Genomic DNA, 18,753 nt, shown 5'->3' with positions numbered 1-18,753 from the left:
CGCTTGAACCCTGTACCCCAAGTTAGCCTCACTCCCATCCCGTCCGCAAGCAGGCCGCCCTGGGGCCTGCCCTCTCCACAGATGTGTGCGCCGTGGTGCCAGGCTCACTCAGGGCCCTCACCTTTCCTCTCCCCAAGATGCACACCTGACAATGAAGCCCACTCACGCCAGACAACAGAACCCAGGCCCCAGCTCTCCTAAGGCTGAAACCCAGTCTCAACCCCCTATCGCCTGCTGGAGATTCCCAGAAATAGAAACTAAAGTGGCTCTGAGAATGGGCCACGTGGGCCATGCCCGGTCTCTAACACAGGTGCCTATGACCAGCAGCCTCCATTCCATCACTGTGGTGGGCGAGGGGACAGGGTCCAGGCCCCGCCCACGTCGGGCCCCTGTGCTCCGTGACTCCTTGCCTCATTCTCCTCAGGAGAGCGGCGGTGCCCACCTGGCTGGATGATTTGGTATCACACATGTTGGTGCGTGTGAAGGCTGTGGGACAGCAGTCATAGCAGGTGGCACGTGATTCTCAGCTAGATAAATAGAAATCTTCTAAATATCCCCACTTCAATGGTGCCACTTCTACATTATGATAATTCTGTAAATTGAGTGAAAAGATACAGTAATAGAAGTGCAGGGCTCTAACAGCTAAGAAGACGCAGTGCCTAGGAGAGAGGGTCACTGGGACAAGAGAACCAGGAATCCAGACACTGTGTGGATCTGAGGCACCTCACTCCTGGGAAGGGGGTACAGCACCGGCAGGTGCCCTGGGCTTCGCTCGGGGAGGGTGTGGACCCGAGCCCTGTGGGCCCTCCTCAGCACAGCAGACTCGTGAGCTTCCACAGAACCAGAACTGGATTCCTCGGCTGTTGATAGGTAGGGGCGACTTAGTCACTAACCACAACTTGGACAAATCTCCATTCTCGAAACACTGTGATGTACATGCTGGGGTACAACCGAGCACTCACGGGAGCTGTCACAGTGAGTGTGTGAGGGCCTGACCTCAGTGCAGATACAGTAACTGCAAAGGAAAATAACGACATTTGTTGTAATCAGGAAATTACATCCATCATAAAAAGCACAGAACTGGAGAGCAAACTGCACAGTGACGTCAGAGCTAATCTTTGCGTACGTAAAACTGGTACAGAGTTCTTACCCAGAATAGATAAAATGCCCCAGCAAACCAGTGGAAAGGGGAGACAAACCAACTGAAAGAATGTTTCACAAAAGAGGGGGCCAGATTGCCGATCAAGGATGACAGAGGCACGCCACATCCTCAGACAAGTGAAGAATGAGATGGTCACGCAGCGTGGTGCGGTCTCCACACCTCTTCCAGGCAGGAAAAACGAAAGGCCCAGACTCGACTAAACGGTGGCTGATTGTGGCGGGATCCACTCAGTATTTTCCTTCCTCTGACCCAATTTTTCCCATCTCAGGGCACACTGGGCGATAGAAGACACCTGGAAATGTTAATAGCATTGTTTACCTTGGTCAAACCCTGAAACTGAGCCTTATGTCCATTTATTAAAGAAAGAGGTAAATGAAAGGAATTCTTATACAGTAATACAAATGATTTAAAAACTTCAGCAGGGGCTAGCACCTCACTCATAATGTTGACGGCAAGATTCCAAATCAAAAAACACAACTGGGTAGGATTCCATACCCTGCAGACACAAGCCACAGACAGGGCGGGAAGATGAGAGGTTACTAACTCCACAGGGAGTGTCGAGGTGCTGGAAATGTACTATTTCTTTTTGTGGAAGCCGGGAATATGGTGTTTTCTTAGTGGAAAATCATCATGCTCTACACTTGACAATTTGCACACCCAGAACAAATTGCAGTTTAAAAACAGAGAAAGCAAATAGCAAATAAGCAATTGAAGACCACGGAAGTGGAAAACTTCTGAATGGCAGCTTGGGAAAGTAAGAAAAAAGACAAAAGTGTGTGCAATCAGAGAAATTAATTTCCTATTGGTTTTGGATTTACACTGCAGGACTTACATTGGAAACTGATCACTTGTACAGCAAATCATTCGATAAACTGACAAGTGAATGATGTGACAGAAATAGAGAACGAGGCCAAGTACTAGACATGTGAGAGGGCGCAGCGCTCAGGGATCAGCGGTCTGGAGGGGAACGAGTGTTCTGCATGCTGGTGGAAGGGAAGACAAGGATGGATGGAAGACAAGGATGGATGCATCGTATACTACGATGTCTACAAGTTTACAAGTGACCTTCGACAGGACACACGCGTGGGTGGTGTCTCAAGGCTGCGGCCTTCCGCAGTTGTGAGAACAGTGGGTGCCCCGATGGCACCACTCCACTTGACTGCTCTCCTACGTGTCGGGGATCCCCGGGTAGAGTGTAGCTTGTTCTCCACATGTGCTCCACCTTCTTGTCTTTGCAGGGATCTCACCTTTTTCTCAATTTCAGCTTGAAACAATTACGAGTTTCTCTGACATACTAGGTCCACTTGTCAGCTGCCTGGTTTGAAGGGTGGATTATCATCTTACGTGAGGTGCACTGAGAGCTTCCCTGACCACTCTGAAGTTCCTGCATTATTTGAACCCATTACCTCATCCTCACACATCACCTTCCAGTCAATCCCCATTTTTCACTCTGCGTGTCAGCTCTCTGGACTTTGAGTCTGGAAGGTGTGCCTTACTTTTGTCAAGGCTGATTTTGAACATTGCACTAGCTTTTCTGTCAAAGTTTCCTACTACAGGTAGTTTAGTGCTTTCTTGGTAAAACTGTAGTTCATTCGTCCCCATTGATCTCTTCCTACACGACAGATCTACTCACCCCTGGAAAAAAAAAACACATTGTTTGATTCGGGAACAGCAAGCTTGCCTGGGCCATTTTTAATATTTTTTGGAAAAGGCGTGCAGCGCTTTGGAAAACAGTACTGCGCTAAGTGGGGTCTTCAGCTCCCACATCTTCCATGCAGAGCCTTCTAGAATAGTCCGTGACTCCAGCCTCCAGGAGGAACACGGAGGCTCTGCCACAGCTGGGAGCCAGCTCTGGAGCGGTCAGGGCACCGCTGGGCAGTGCATTCAGGATCCTCTGTGCCTGGGCTGCGAGGGAAGTAGAGCCGGAGGCAGCTCAGCACGTGCTCAGTGAACATGAAAGAAGACAGTGCAGGGGCCGGCGCTGCAGCTCACTGGGCTAATCCTCCGCCTGCGGCGCCAGCATCCCATGTGGGCGCCAGGTTCTAGTCCCGGTTGCTCCTCCTCCGGTCCAGCTCTTTGCTGTGGCCCGGGAGTGCAGTGGAGGATGGCCCAAGTGCTTTGGCCCTGCACCCACATGGGAGACCAGGAGGAAGCACCTGGCTCCTGGCTTCAGATCAGTGCAGCACCCACCGTAGTGGCCATTTGGGGGATGAACCAATGGAAAGAAGACCTTTCTCTCTGTCTCTCTCACTGTCTAACTCTACCTGTCAAATAAAATAAAAGACAGTGTAAACACTTGTGGGGAAATGGTACAACCAGGAACCTGTGCATACTGCCAGACGATCCTTGCCTTCTCAGATAGTGGATGCACTCCACACAGAAGTGAGGCCAAATGAGGGAGGCCGCTGGCCACCCGCGGGGCTCCTGGGCTGTCCTCGGACCCGGCTGCTCCAGCCCTTCACCCTTCAGTTCAATTTCTGGCCAGCAGGAAGTGTTTCGCACCTGTGCTCTCCTCTCTGTCCTGTAAATCCACAAGCCCGTGAGAAGTCGCACACGCAGAGATGCTGTGACTGGCAGTGCTTGGATGTGTGAAAATCTTTCTGAAGAGGCAAGAACAGAAGACAAACCCTTGCCTAATGTATCGATCTCAGGGTGACTCCAAACATCGCAGCTCCCTCTATCATTTGTGTTGTGCAAGAGCTGGGTTAAGTAACACGAATTGGCTTGGTGAACACACACAGCCTGGAAAGTCCCATGTTTCAAGGATTGCTCCTCAATTAAGCAACAAGGAACTAAATTTAAATCCTGTGCACAGGGTTTTGTGTCATTTTCAGTGACTGTGAGATGGGATTGCTTCTTGCTTCCAGGTTAAAATGAATAAATGTACAAAGGTTGTGACCGAGCCATTGAAGCATCGTGATTCCTGAGGCATGGAAGACCTTGGTTCATCCAGGGACCCTGTGTTTGCGCCACACACCTGCTTTCAGCTCCACGCACTGGGATGTGTGGAAAGTGGTCCAGGCTCTGCCTCCTCCCAGATCTAAGTCACATCAACATGAACAGGGAAGCGAGGAACACAGGCTACTTTACTTTTATTTCCAAAATTAATCACATCATGATAAAATATTCCACTAGGTCCATTAGGTACACATTGTAATTAACTGTAGTACATAGTTACACATTTAAACTTTTCCCAGATGTATCTATGAAAAATAAACATTGTGTACTTTTTAAGCTTTTATATAATTTCAGCATAAGAAATAATTGAAATGTATATAATGAATTTGCAGTCAAGGATTAAAATACATTGTCCAATTAGACATAAACTTAATTAATGAGTTAATGGAGACTGATTACTAGGCAGATTCAGATGTATCCAGATTCCAAGTGTTTGGACATGTATACATTTTTCTAGATATTTAAATTGTAATTTAAGATTAAATTATTCTAGAAAACAACTTATAACTTTGCCTGAGATTATTTGGGGACCATGAATTCAAAGGCTGTTTTTTCATATAATCACATCTATATATGTTTCATGGAAAACATAAAGAAAAGATAAGCTTGTTTTAGTGCAAAACATTTTTTAAAAGACTTTGTTTATTTTATTTGAGAGGTAGAGTTACAGTGAGAAGCAAAGACAGAGAGAAAGGTCTTCCTTCCATTGGTTCACTCTCCAAATGGCTGCAATGGCCGGAGCTTCGCCAATCCGAAGCCAGGAGCCAGAAGCTTCTTCTGGGTCTGCCTTGTGGGTGCAGGAGCCCAAGGACTTGGGCCATCTTCTACTGCTCTCCCAGGCCACAACAGAGAGCTGGATTGGAAGAGGAGCAACAGGGACACTAGAACCGGCGTCCATATGGGATGCCGGTGCCACAGGCGGAGGATTAACCTACTGCACCATGGCACCAGCCCCTTCGTGCAAAACATTTTTAAAATCTATGTGATCTTTTTTTTCATAATATGTACTTCCCTGAACTTTTTGAAGACCAGTCATACATGTGGATTCCAATATTTTTTGTCCTATGGGTTGAATGCTTGGTGCAGGCAGTAAGCTGCTGCTTGGGATGCCAGCATGTCACATCAGAGTGCCTATGTTTGACTCTCTCTCTGTGCGTATGTTACTCTCTGTCTCTCTGCCTTTCACATAGATAAAATAAATTTTAAAAACCTTGAAATTTTTGTGCCAAAATAATCTGATGTTTAAGCCGGCGCCGTGGCTCACTAGGCTAATCCTCCGCCTTGCGGCGCCGGTACACTGGGTTCTAGTCCCAGTCGGGGCACCGATCCTGTCCTGGTTGCCCCTCTTCCAGGCCAGCTCTCTGCTGTGGCCAGGGAGTGCAGTGGAGGATGGCCCAAGTGCTTGGGCCCTGCACCCCATGGGAGACCAGGAGAAGCACCTGGTTCCTGCCATCGGATCGGCGCGGTGCGCCGGCCGCAGTGCGCCTACCGCGGCGGCCATTGGAGGGTGAACCAATGGCAAAAGGAAGACCTTTCTCTCTGTCTCTCTCTCACTGTCCACTCTGCCTGTCAAAAAAAATAATAATAATCTGATGTTTAAATTCCATTTTGATTAACTGTTTAAAGTATTTGTGTATGTGCACACATATATAACATAAGAGAATATGTTATTAGGGGTAAGCATGCTGACAGAGTAGGCTAAGCCACTGCTGGGGACCCCTGTGTTCAGTGTCAGAGTGCCTGGCATGGAGTCCCACATCCATTTCTGGTCCAGATTCCTACTAATGAGGCCCAGGAGGCAGCAGATGCTGGCTCAGGCACTTGAGTCTGTCATCCACGTGAGAGACCCTTATGGAGCTATTGGCTCTGGCTTCTGCCTGGCCCAACCCAGCTCTTGCAAGCATTTGGGGAGTGGGCCAATTGGAGAAAGATCAATCTCTCTCTCTCTCTCTTGCTCGCTCTCTCTTTCTTTCTCTGTTGTTCTGCTTTTCAAATAAATGAAAATACATAAACTTTTAAAATAATATACATCATGAGTATATATAATATAGATATTTTAATATACACTGCTGATATGAATATATAAGTATATATTTTATACATAATACATGTAAAATTATTTAAACCACATTGTTTAATTTGTGAGCATATTATAGTATGAAAATTGAAAAGTTAGTAAAAATTAAAAATTTGTATGAAATACGTACATTTCAGAATGGAAGTGTTCTCTCAGATGCACAGTAATATGTGAGCCAGATGAAAAATTCAGATAGTTGTGGTACACAACTTTTTTTTTTCTTTCTAAAGATTTTATTTTTAATTATTTATTTGAAAGACAGAGTTACAGAGAGAGGGAGAGACAGAGAGATATCTTCCATTTGCTGGTTCACTCCCCAAATGGCCGCAATCGCTGGAGCTGCGCTGATCCAAAGCTAGGAGCCAGGAGCTTCTTCTGGATCTCCCTTGTGGGTGCAGGGGCCCAAGGACTTGAACCATCTTCTACTGCTTTCCCAGGCCATATCCTAGAGCTGGATCAGAAGAGGAGCAGCCGGGACTAGAACCAGTGCACATATCTGATGCCGCCACTGCCAGCCATGGCTTTAACCAGCTGCACCACAGCGCCGTCCCCACAACTTTTAATGTGGAAAAGCAGGGGAAGTTTACTCATGGTTGACTTTTTAGTTTTCAAAACATTTTAAATTTTCTTAATCTATAATCAGCTTTGATAGTCTTTTGCATTTTTAGTTTCAATTTGTATGTGTGTGTGTGTGTGTGTGTTTGGAGAAATACTTCCTTTACTTCTCATGTAACTTTCCTTCCTTAGCTCAAAGGACTAACAGCAACATTAAGTCAATACTTACTTAGCTCACTGAAAAAGAGCATTCAGACAAAGAACCTGTGCTGAGCAGGATACAAAGACATTGTAACTGCTTGCATTTATCTTCCTCTGGAAGCTTTTGTTGTGCGGTTGGTCAAAAATCAGCCTTTGGAGCAATGGAAGCGGATATTCTTCGCCCTGTGTTCACCAGGCTGGTTTGGAAGCCTTGTAGGGGTGAAGGCGGATCTGTCCGTTCAGGTTCTGCCTATCTCAGCCTGGATCGCAGCCCCATCATTCCTGTGCACAATGCCACGGAGCGCACAAACTCTGCTTTATTCTTACAGGGTCTCCTGTGTCTCAGCCTGGATCTCAGTCCCATCCCCCGGTAATGTTCACTGAGCACACAGACTCTGCTTTGTCCTTCCATTCTCCTGTTCAGGGTTGTTTCCACTTGCTTGCTGTGAACATTGCTGTGAGCATTGGTACAGTGCCTGTTTGCTGACCAGCTGGCTATGTTTGTCTGACACCTGGCATGAAATCCCCAGGCCACACAGTGACTCCTAGCCGCACCATTGGACTTACCAGCAATGCACAGGGTTCCAGTCTGCCCACATCCTCACAAACACTTGCTGGTTCCCACTGTGTTTTATAATAACCCTCCTGGCCGGTATGGGGAGCATGTCATTGTGGTCTTGATTTGCATTTCCGTGAGGACTAGTGATGTTGAGCATCTCTACTTGTGTGTATCGGTAATGTTTATATCCTCTTTGAATAAATATTTACTCAAGCCCATTTTTGAACTGTTTGTGTATTGTTGTTATCAGTGATTCTACAACTGTTTATATTTTCTAGATATCAATACATTACCAGATATGTTATTTTTAAAAATCTTTTAAAAAGACTTATTTAGTTCTTTATTTGAAATAAATAAATTAATTTTGTCCTTTAGTGCACAAAGCTATTAATGTGGATGATGTGCAACTTAAATATGGCTTCTTCTTGTCTGCACTGTGGCTACACTCAGGGAACTACTTCCAAACCACAGGCTGATCCTCAGCCTCTCGCGGTTTTGCAGCTTGAGCTCCTGTGTTTAGTTACTCGATCTTTTATCGTGTGGAGGTCCAGTTTGCCCAGCACCACCTGCTGGAGAGACTGTTCTGTGCGTTGGTTTCAGGGCACCTCTCAGAAGTCGTTTGCCCATGTGTGTCAGGGTTTATTCTAGTCTCTTCCATCCCGATGGTCTGTGCCTCTGCCTATGGCAGCGCCACACTGTTTTCATTGCTGAAGCTTTGCTGTAAGTTCTGAAATCAGCAATCGTGAATTCTCAAAGTGTGCACGTCATCTTCAAGACAGGCTGAGGTATTCCATGAGATTTCCTGCTTTTCCTCTGTGCGGAAGCGTGGTTGCGTTTTTGGCAGACTTTGCACTGTGTCTACAGATCTCTTTGGGTGCTACCAACACGTGACACCAGCAAATGCCTGATGGTGGAGCAGGTGGAGGCTTTCCCTTCATTGAGGTTCTATTTATTTCATTCAGGAAGTCTGTAGGCTTTGATGTAAAATCACAGTGTCTCCTAGATTAATTCTAACTTATGCTTTTCTATTAGAGTTCTTAATTCTTTTTTGAGGCTTTTCAATGTCATCCTACAGAACCATTGGCCTGAATGTTTCATTTCAGTCTTGACATTCTGCTGCATGTGTGTTGTAGTTTCAGTGGGTGATTTTTGGTAGGGGCCTGAGTCTTGAGGGTTTTCTACAGTGAGCATTCCTCAAAACGTCCATGTGTTTATTTTGGTGCAAAAAATTGAAATGCATGCACAATTTTTTCATAATTCCCATAGTCTTTTCTCCTTTTCCATAGACTTCTAAAATATTTCTCAAAGGACTTTGGAATTTTTTACTTAAGAATTTAACTGTGAATTTATTTTTCATGCTATTTTTGAAGTAGTCTCATGCAAGATGACATAACTGGTAAACAGAAATAACTCATTCTTCCTTTCGAATGTGCACACATTTCCTTCTTCCCATCCAACTGCTGTGACTACAGCTTCCAGTACCACGCTGGATGAAAGTGGTGATGTGAACATTCTCAATGTTTCTCTGCTTTCCCTGTTGTCTGAGCTTCAATACAATCTTTCTGTCTGTTAGTTTCTTCCTTTTCTGAGGTTGATTTATTTTTCCTTTAATTTCTGTTCCATGAAGGTGTAACATTATTATTGACCTGAGATATTTCTTTTCAGTGTATGCATTTACAGCTATAATTCCCCCTCCTGCCAGTGCTGTGGCGCAGTGGGTTAATGTATTGGCCTGAAATGCCACCATCCCATGTGGGCACCAGTTAGAGACCCATCTGCTCCACTTCCGATCCAGCTCTCTGCTGTGGCCTGGGAAAGCAGGACAGCCCAAGTTCTTGGGCCCCTGAACCCATGTAGGAGACCCAGAAGAAGCTCCTGGCTCCTGGCTTCAGATCGGTGCAGCTCTGGCCGTTGTGGCCATCTAGGGAGTGAACCATAGGATGGAAGATCTCTCTCTCTCTCTCTGCCTCTCCTTTCTCTATGTAACTCTGACTTTCAAATAAATAAATAAATCTTTTAAAAAATTCTGTATAATTTCCCCTCCTACCACTGTTTTCACTGCATCCCATGAATTTTAGTGTTTTATTTCTTCCTCTCTCTCTCTCTCTTTTTTTTTTTTTTTTGACAGGCAGAGTTAGACAGTGAGAGAGAGAGAGAGACAGAGAGAAAGGTCTTCCTTTTCCATTGGTTCACCCCCAAATGGCCACTACAGCCGGAGCTGCGCCGATCCGAAGCCAGGAGCCAGGTGCAGGGCCCAAGCACTTGGGCCATCCTCCACTGTCTTCTCGGGTCACAGCAGAGAGCTGGACTGGAAGAGGAGCAACCGGGACAGAGTATATTGCCCCAACTTGGACTAGAACCCGGGGTGCTGGCGCTGCAGGTGGAGGATTAGCCTAGTGAGCCGCAGCGCCGGCCCCAGTGTTTTGTTTCTTTTCCATTTGTCTGGATGCATTTTCTAATTGGCACACGAGTCCACTTCTACTGAAAAGTTATGTTTTCTTTAAAATTTTATTATGAAACAAATCATTGTGGAATACATTAAGACTTCAGATAATGTACTATGTGCTGATGTATTGTATGCTGATGTGTACAGGTGTAAGTAAAAGGGAAACATTTTTTAACCATGGGGAAAGAATTGCAGCGCCTGATGAGCTGGCTTTGTCTTGCTGGGCCGCCACATCCTCTGTCACTGCTCCTACAGCGACAGTCAGGACTTCTCAGGACGCAGCGCCTTCGGCCAGCTGTGCAGGCTTCCTGACAACTTGAGGAACATTTACAAACTGATAGAGGCTTGTTTTTAACTCGGAGGACTTGGCTCATGTTCAGAATCCCTTTGTGCTACAGAAACACACACACCTGGTCATGTGAGAAACGTGTGCGTGTGAACAGCTGCTGCGTTTGCTGGTAAACATGCTGAACACACTTCCCGGTGCTGCCATGGTTGCCATGAAACTGGAGGCAGATCTGGGTGGAGGGCGGGCTGCGGCTCCAGCACTGCGCACCAGGCTCCCAGTCACTGGCGAAGCTGTCACCTCGCTAAAGATCCACCGACGTTCCGGAAAAAACACTACCGTGCGAATGATCACAATTAAAATTAGAGTTGCTACTGTTTGCATTTTTTTTTAAACAAAAATCTCAAATAGTAATATAATGACAAGAATAATTCAGTTTCCCGAGTTCTGTTTAGCTCTGTCCAGCACGCCTGTGCTTTCAGCCGTGGGTGTGGGTGACTCCTCACTTCAAAGCTGCACTGTCAAGCTGTGCCTCAGCCACAGAAACAGCCTGCTTGATCCTGCACGAGGAACCAGTGCATCAGAGTCTAGAGTTGTGTATGCTGCTTAAACGAAGGCAATGCGATAGGAAAAACACGTTCAGTGTTTAATAATGGAGCTCTCACAGCAAAGATGTGAGCAGGGACTATGTCTTTCCTGTTTTTACAGGCATATCCACATAAAGCAAAAGGCCAGGGAATTTTCTGTTCCCTTGTACGCGACAGACTTGTGTGACAGCACATCCCCTGTCCAAAACGTGAATCAGTTTACAGTAAGTTCCAAATTACATAAAAATAGGTTTATACCCACATACTGAGAGACAATATTTCATTTCTTATTCATTTGTTAATTTACAGCTGATTAGAAAGGCAGAGAGATGAAGAGAGACGGGGAGACAGAGAGAGATTCAGAGAGACTCACCACCTGCTGGTTCACTTCCCAAAAGCCTGCATCAACCAGGCCTGGGCCAGGATGAAGCCAGGAGCCCAGACGCAATCCCCATGCAGGTGGCAGGAACCCAAGTACTTGAGCCGTCATGTACTGCCTCCCGGGTGCACATGAGCCTGGAGCTGGGTTGGAACCCAGAGCTGGAACTCACACCAGGACCTGTGGGATGCAGGCCTCCCAGGCAGCAACTTGGCTGCTGCGCCAGCGCCGTCCTGAGAAGGATGCATGCTGTGCACTTCCACAGGAAATGCGGGTACGGATTTTCTCTACTCAGAAGAGAGGGAAATCATTACTCACCAGTCCTTGCCTGAAACAAGTGGGCTTATCAGGGCATCAAAAAAGGCAGAGCTCATCTTTATGTTAATTTAGGAGAACTCACGGCAGTGTAAATAATTTTAATATTGTCTATGTGAAAGTCACAAATGTGTTATTTCTATGAAAATTTCTGGTACTAACACTCAGTATGAGCTGAGAGTAGCGTGTGATTCCCTGTTGGCCAAGCTCTGTGAACCACTGCACTGCACCATGTTGTAGAAGTCACTCCCTCTGGGAAGCTTCCCCTTTCAAGACACGTTAATCACACGTTTCGAGACATGATCGCTCCTGTGGAAAGGACAGAATGCGTTGGGTCATGTCCGACAACGTCCGGGGGCGCACAGGGATCTGTCGTTCTTACTTTTAACTGCACTGTTATAAAATGAGTGCATGGGACTATTTTTATACCTTAAATTGCATAAATATTCCATTGAGACTCTTAATATGGAGTCCAGCCTCAAAATTTTGTATTTAATAAATTAGTAAAGTTTGCATTTTACAGGCTTCACTTACTCCTTTCATTTCTTTAAGATCTATTTTTTTTTTATTTTAAAATTACAGTGTTGGAGAGGTCCTCAGATTTTACACACAATGAGAGATAACATATTGAGCAATGCTCCTGCCAAAAACGGTGTTAAAAGCTCTACATACTTACATCATTTACTTCACAAATGAGTCCTATTAATCTTAATTTTTAAAAAAGGGAGAAGAAAGACTGTGAAGATTTACTGAGTTTCCACAGTTACAAAGCTCAATTATATCAGAGTGCAAGAACATAAACCCACATCTATTTGCTTCAAAATTTACATTCTTACCAGTGCAATATAGTTTGATAAAATATTTATTTTAATGGTTTACTCTATAGTGTGTACTAAATATATAACAGAATTATTCTTCCATAAGTACATTTGGAAAAGCTGAGAAAGGCTTGACATTAAATAAATTGTGCACTTTCTTAATAAAGACTCTTAGAGTGCTTTTACTGCACAATCCCGATGACCTGAGCAGGGAGATCAGCAGCCGCGTCTCTGCCCTTGGCTAGATTACCAGCACTGAGGCATCTGGGAGTCACGGCTCACTCTGGAGGGAACGCTTTTCCCGAGAAGGAGGAGAGCAAGCGGCCTCCTTGCCCAGATTCCAGAGGGCACCCTCAAAGTGTTCCTGCAGCAGGGACCCCAGGGAGGGGACCGTGCTCCCACCAACAGCTTTCCAACCCTATGCAGACTGGGTGCTGAGTGTGCACCTGGTCACGGTGACACTGTGCTCCCTGCCAAGGTGGCAGAGACCTCTGGGTATTCATCAGACCCCACATGCCTATCCTGTGTGCATAGCTCGACCACAAAGCTCACGGTGGGCAGTGTTCCCTTTAAGGGAGGCGGGTGCACTGCCGCTTAGTATAAAGGTTTTGTTTCTATCCTAAACAACAGCTCCCAGGAGCTCCCCCAGAAGTGGTCCCATCAGAGATGGCCCCAGGGTCTCAGGAGGAGGGGTCCAAGAATAGACATTGGAACAAAATGTTCTTCCAGGACACATCTACAAGGATGAAGTTGGGAGCTTGCCAGGCTCAGGTTAAAGAGCTGGTGCTGGACGTTGGCACGACAGAGCATGACGACATGAGGAGATGCTGTAGTTCCACAGACAATTGTTCCAGGACCTGCACCGTCATGACCGTGGCCACACTCACCACTGACCGAGCACGGAAGAAGGACTGTGGATTTAAGAAGCATCGTCTCTGGGTGTATTCTGGAAGGAGAGGTGTTCATTGTTGGGTCTGCAATGAATTGATTAGGAAATTATCCTCTGTACTATGTTCTGGAATAGTTGAGTATTTGAGTTTTGTTAAGGGGGGGGGGGTCAAGATGTTAAGAAGAAAGCTCACCTAAGTGAAAAAGTCAGACCATCCATGAACATAAATACAAAATGCTTTGAAGAATATGCTTTGGTTGGTCAAGATATGAAAATAAAGAAAGCTGGTATAAGATTTTAGCTCTCGATCTTGAAGCAGTCACGTGAACTTCAGCAAAGCTTCCAGAAGTGTCACGGCTCACTTCAGCATTGGGAGTATTTGAAGAAGATGGTAGGCAAACATCAGAATAGCACCAAAAACGACAAATGCGGGCCCTAGCTGGAGCAGGAGACCATGTTGCAGTACTGTCTTCCGTGGCTGGATAGCACTGTTAGCAAAGGAATCAATCATTCACTGAAGAGCCCTTTCAGTGTGCATCCTAACAGGTCCCATTTCTGTGCCCATTAATTTACAGAAAGTGGGTGTATTTGATCCATTTACCGTCCCAACCGTGAGCTCCATCTCCCATGAACTGGATGCCATTTCCACCATTGAGGAAGAAGAGAATGAAGCTGAGTCTGCTATCAAACAGAACCAGAGATCTTAAGAACTCCAGTCTGTCAGCTTACGTCAAAGTTTTTGAACAGTTCCTTGAAAACCTTGATAACTCCTGAAAAGGAGAACTTCTCAAGCAGAGTGATTTACAGAAAGACTTCTGAAGACAGCAGCACTCCTCAAACCAGTGTGGCTGTCTTCCAATTTCACCTGACAACCAAACACTTCAGAGCCATTGTGATAAATATGGCAGAATTGTGTATGCACCCTAATGATCAAAGTACAATTTCCCTGTCTTGAGAAGTGATTTGTGTTGAGAAGATGCCCTGAGATAGCAAAGGGGACTGTCGAGCCTCCTGGAAGGAGCCATCGAGGGCAGAGTGTGCAGATTGCAGGTAACTTGTAAATGTAGGATCACACAAAGGTCCTTCGACGTCAGATCCAAATGCTCGGTTCTACCGGTCGTGGTGCACAGCAAGTGAGCAGTGATGTGCCCATGCCTTTTCATCTCAGCTCACAGGACACGACCTCCATATTTCTGGGTCAATGAGGGCTTTGTACTTAAGACATTTAGGTTGATTATACTGGAGTGTATGTTCAGGCCGAGTTCTGTGTCAGGAGCCAAGAGCAGATCAACACGCTTGCACACACACACACGCACACACATGTACCTTCACAGACGTACCTACCCACATTCACATATACATGTGCACTTGCATGCACAACACACATATACGTATCACACAGGCACACACACAACACACACAGGGAGCGGCCATGAGGACAAACGTCCTCACCAAGCATCCCTTGTGCCATGCATTCTGGATGTGTGGTCCCCTCTGTGCTCTGCCTCCTCATCCTCATAACAGTGGAATCTCCAGTTTCCTTTGAGACACGGAGACGTCCATTTGTCATGGATGGCGATTGTTCATATTGAGCTCGGATCGTACAGCTTTGAGCATTTCTGCATTAAGAATCCTTCCAGCTCTCCCTGCACACGATTGTGTTATCTAAGGTTAAAGACACCTTATTCCTCTCCAGTCTCTCAACTGTTTTGTTTGTTTTCAGTAAGCAAATCTATATATTTATTTTATTCATATTTCATGCCTTGTGGCTTATGTAAATGTTATTGTTTTATTTTATTTTCATTTTCAAAGCTTTTTGCAAGTAAATAAGATAAAATTGGTTTTTGTGTATTGAACTTACATTTCATGTTCTTAAAAATCAACTTAAAATTTCTAGTAGCTCCTTGGGGACAAGAATTTCTATGCATGGAATCAACCCATTAGCAAATGAGCCATTTGAATTTTTACTCCCTAGTCAGTAGGTCTCTCTCCCTCTCTCTATTTCTTCTCTCTCTGTCTCCCAGTCTCTCCCTTTCCTTCTTTCTCTCTCTCTCAGCACAGTTCTCACAGGGGCTTCTTCCTGATATTACTGCTTTTTTATTTTTTAATTAAGTAAAATTGTAATTGTTAAACCTGAATTTTTGGTTCATATCACTTATCTTCCCATTTCTGACTATCTAACGTAAATCTGTTAGTGCTCTCACAGACTTTGAATATTCCGGGATTTGTCCTGAGCCTGCTGATTCTGTAGTTTGCCTCTCACAGTTGAGGATAAGCACCTGGTACCTGTTTGCTTAGTTGAAGGCCACAAGGTTAGCTGAGCCTAAGAGCTTCTTGCTCACTCTCCCTACACTTTCACATAACAATGAGATTAAACAGCTGAGGTCGGTGGTTAAGGGACCTAACATACCCTGCCACTGGCTCAGTAGACCCAGGACTGGCTAGTTCCTCTGTGTGTGTGCTCATTCTAAATAGAGTGACAGGGAGAACACAGTGACTTGGAGGCAAAAATGAGTAAATGTAAAGCATATAGACTCAGAACTGGCAAGGCAGGAGGAACCGATAAATGTCATTAACTGCATGTGAACATATGTCTAATCGCTATAAATAGTTTCCCACTTTCAATGCCTAAATTGAGAATTGCCATATATATGATTATTAATTTCATCACTGGCCCAGAACAAAACATTACCCGCTTTTTAAAGATTTGAATTCGCACTAAAATTGCGTTATTGGTTTGGTAAAACACAACTTCCTGTTTATTGTATTTGGGTTGTTTTTGTGCATTTGTCCATATCCGTAAGCTCCTGTATGCACTGATCTTTGCATTTCCCTTTTTAGATTGAATCCTTGCTGTTTTTTTTTTAAGATTTATTTATTTATTTGAAAGGCAAAATTCCAGAGAGACAGAGGCAGAGAGAGAGAGAGAGACAGAGAGACAGAGGCAGAGAGAGAGAGAGAGAGAGAGAGAGACAGAGGCAGAGAGAGAGACAGAGAGACAGAGGCAGAGAGAGAGAGAGACAGAGAGAGAGAGAGGCAGAGAGAGACAGAGAGACAGAGAGATCGGTCTTTCATTAACTGGTTCACTCCCCAAATGGCGGCAATTGGCCAGAGCTGCTCCGATCCGAAACCAGGAGCCAGGAGTTTCTTCCAGGTCTCCCATGTGGGTGCAGGGACCAAGGACGTGGGCCATCTTCTGCTTTTCTAGGCCATAGCAGAGAGCTGGATACAAAGAGGAGCAGCTGAGACTTGAACCAGTGCCCATATGGGATGCCAGCACCACAGGCTGCAACTTTACCTTCTACGCCACAGCGCCAGCGCCGGATCCTTGCTGTTCTTGCACTACAACTTGTCCTTTCTCCACCCTCTCGAGCCCATGTTGTAGTTCTTCCATCTATCCAGGGGTGAGGCCACTGACTTTCCAACTGTTAGCTCTACTCTGCAGGTTCCATGACACTGACAGGGACGGGCACAGGGCTCCTCAGGTGGGGCACGAGCTGGAAACTCTCCCTTGACTCGAGAGCGGGAGCCAGTGCAAAACTCGAGAGGCTGGTGCAGGAGGAAGGCACTGTCCAGGCTGAGGGGGCGTCCACGCAGGCTGCCATGGCCAGCAGGGCCCCCAGCAGGGAACTGTGGGTGGGCTTCACTGAGCAGGTGTGGGGGCAGCCATGAAATCATCACTTACCTGCATCTCGTATAAAAGTGCCTGGTTCTTGTCCCGGGTCCCCCACTTCAGATCCAGCTGCCTGCTAATGTGCACCTGGGAAGCAGCAGGTGACAGCTCAAGTGCGTGAGCTCCTGCCACTCATGTCGGAGACTCCAGTGGAATTCTCAGCAAATGTATGGCAAGTATGGGACAGACAAGAGCAGGAGAAGTCTGACATGAATGCAGCTGGATGGGTGAGGTCAGCACCAAGGCCTCATCTGATCAGGAGTCAGTGAAATATGTCAACAGATCGTCTTATTACTCTTCTCCTGAAACAGGAGAGAGCAAGTGGAAATGTGGATGACACATTATCACAATTAAGCCACTCCCAGATTCACAGCTATTACAGCAGGGGTGAGTGGTGACGCTCTGTTTAGCAGTTGGCACAAGCCACACCTCTCCCAGCCAAATAGATGCTGATTACAGCCCAAAACTTTGCCACCGAACCTTGAGAAATTATACACTTGCAGCTGTATTTTGGAAAAATATTATCACCACAGGATGGGCGAAGAATTTCTGGATTTACGGTACGTCACATATGTTAGGGCATGTGAGTTGTGCTTTGGACATGAGTGTGTGTTGGGGAGGTGTGGTTGTAGCCATCTGAGTGTGAGTACACACATTTGCATATGGTTCCTTGCTCTAACAGGACCAGATACACCAGCCTTCCAGGGCCCAGGTCCTTGCTGTGTGTTACCTCTTTGGATGTAAGGAGTTCGTTCTGTGCACACTGCCAAGGTGTCGTCAAGAGCTCAACAAGAACTAAGGAGGGTCCGATTCCACCCCCCTACGCCCCAAGCTAACAAGTCAGCCAGGCACAGTTTCTAAGATGCTGGCAGAAGATGGGAGACTCCCGGGGTGGCCCTGAGAGTGTGAGCTTCGTGTGCACCTCAGTCCTGTTCCGTCTCGCAGGGGGCGTGCACACTTTCCCAGGTGATGTGCAGGAAGAGGGCTGTGCTACACCTGAGGACACAGCGGGGACAGCCCAGGTACAGAAGGTTGCCCATAGCCATGTCCCGGATTGGGTCAGAGGAAGCTGTCATCTTTCTCATCCTTGTCAGGAAACCACGTGCCTTCTGCCCAGGGAGGAGAGGCCGTCTGTCTCCCAAGGCTGTTTGCTATAGAATCGCCAGTGGTGTCTGTGACCAGAGTGGCCACTGCGTCTCCATGTGGTCTGCAGGAGCAGACACGGGGGGGCTTCTCCTCTCTGCTTCCATGCCTATCTGAAAGTCTGCAATGTTTTACCCAGGAATTGGTACAAATTCTAGGAAGACATCTTGCAACGGAAGCAATGTGTTCTTAGATGCGATACCCTTGGGCTCAGCCTTGCCCAGTCACGGCCTCAGGGAGCTCCCGACTGCGGAGCTCTCCAGGGTAGGTTACACAGCGTGCCAGCCGCACGGCACATGCACCCCTGTCCCCACTCTGCAGGGCTCCTACAAACCGACTGGTCACCAGAGCCCGGAAACATCACTTAAACCACATGGTGTTCAAACTTCCTGCCCAGTGGAAGACACAGTCTGTTGTGTTGCATCTCGTACCGTCTTGGCACGGGCTCGGCACAGCCTCCCCAGGACATAAGAGGAAGCTTCTCCTCTATGAAGACTTGCACCTGGGGTTACCGACGTCCCCCAGGCACTGCGTACCCTGCAAGAGTGTCTGCATCGGGCTCCGGCAGTCCCTCCTCCTGCTGGCTAACACCCACGCCCACCTGCCCCTGCGCCTCCACTCCCAACACTGCCACCTTCCTCCAGGGCGGTGGGAAGACCTGCGTGCACTCTCCTTCCCTCGTCTTCCAGACCCGACTCCCGCTCT

General features: G+C 46.6%; 1 pseudogene; it reads left to right on the top strand.

The window, feature by feature from the left end:
• The first annotated feature begins 13,087 nt into the window (after positions 1 to 13,087).
• On the top strand, positions 13,088 to 14,051 carry LOC133749903 (DNA primase small subunit-like; annotated as a pseudogene).
• Positions 14,052 to 18,753: the final 4,702 nt, after the last annotated feature.

Source organism: Lepus europaeus, chromosome 20 (genome assembly GCF_033115175.1).
Source record: "Lepus europaeus isolate LE1 chromosome 20, mLepTim1.pri, whole genome shotgun sequence".
In the NCBI taxonomy this organism is placed as follows: Eukaryota; Metazoa; Chordata; class Mammalia; order Lagomorpha; family Leporidae; genus Lepus; species Lepus europaeus.
The sequence above is the reverse complement of the archived record's forward strand: the minus strand, read 5'-3'. Positions and strand labels throughout refer to the sequence as shown.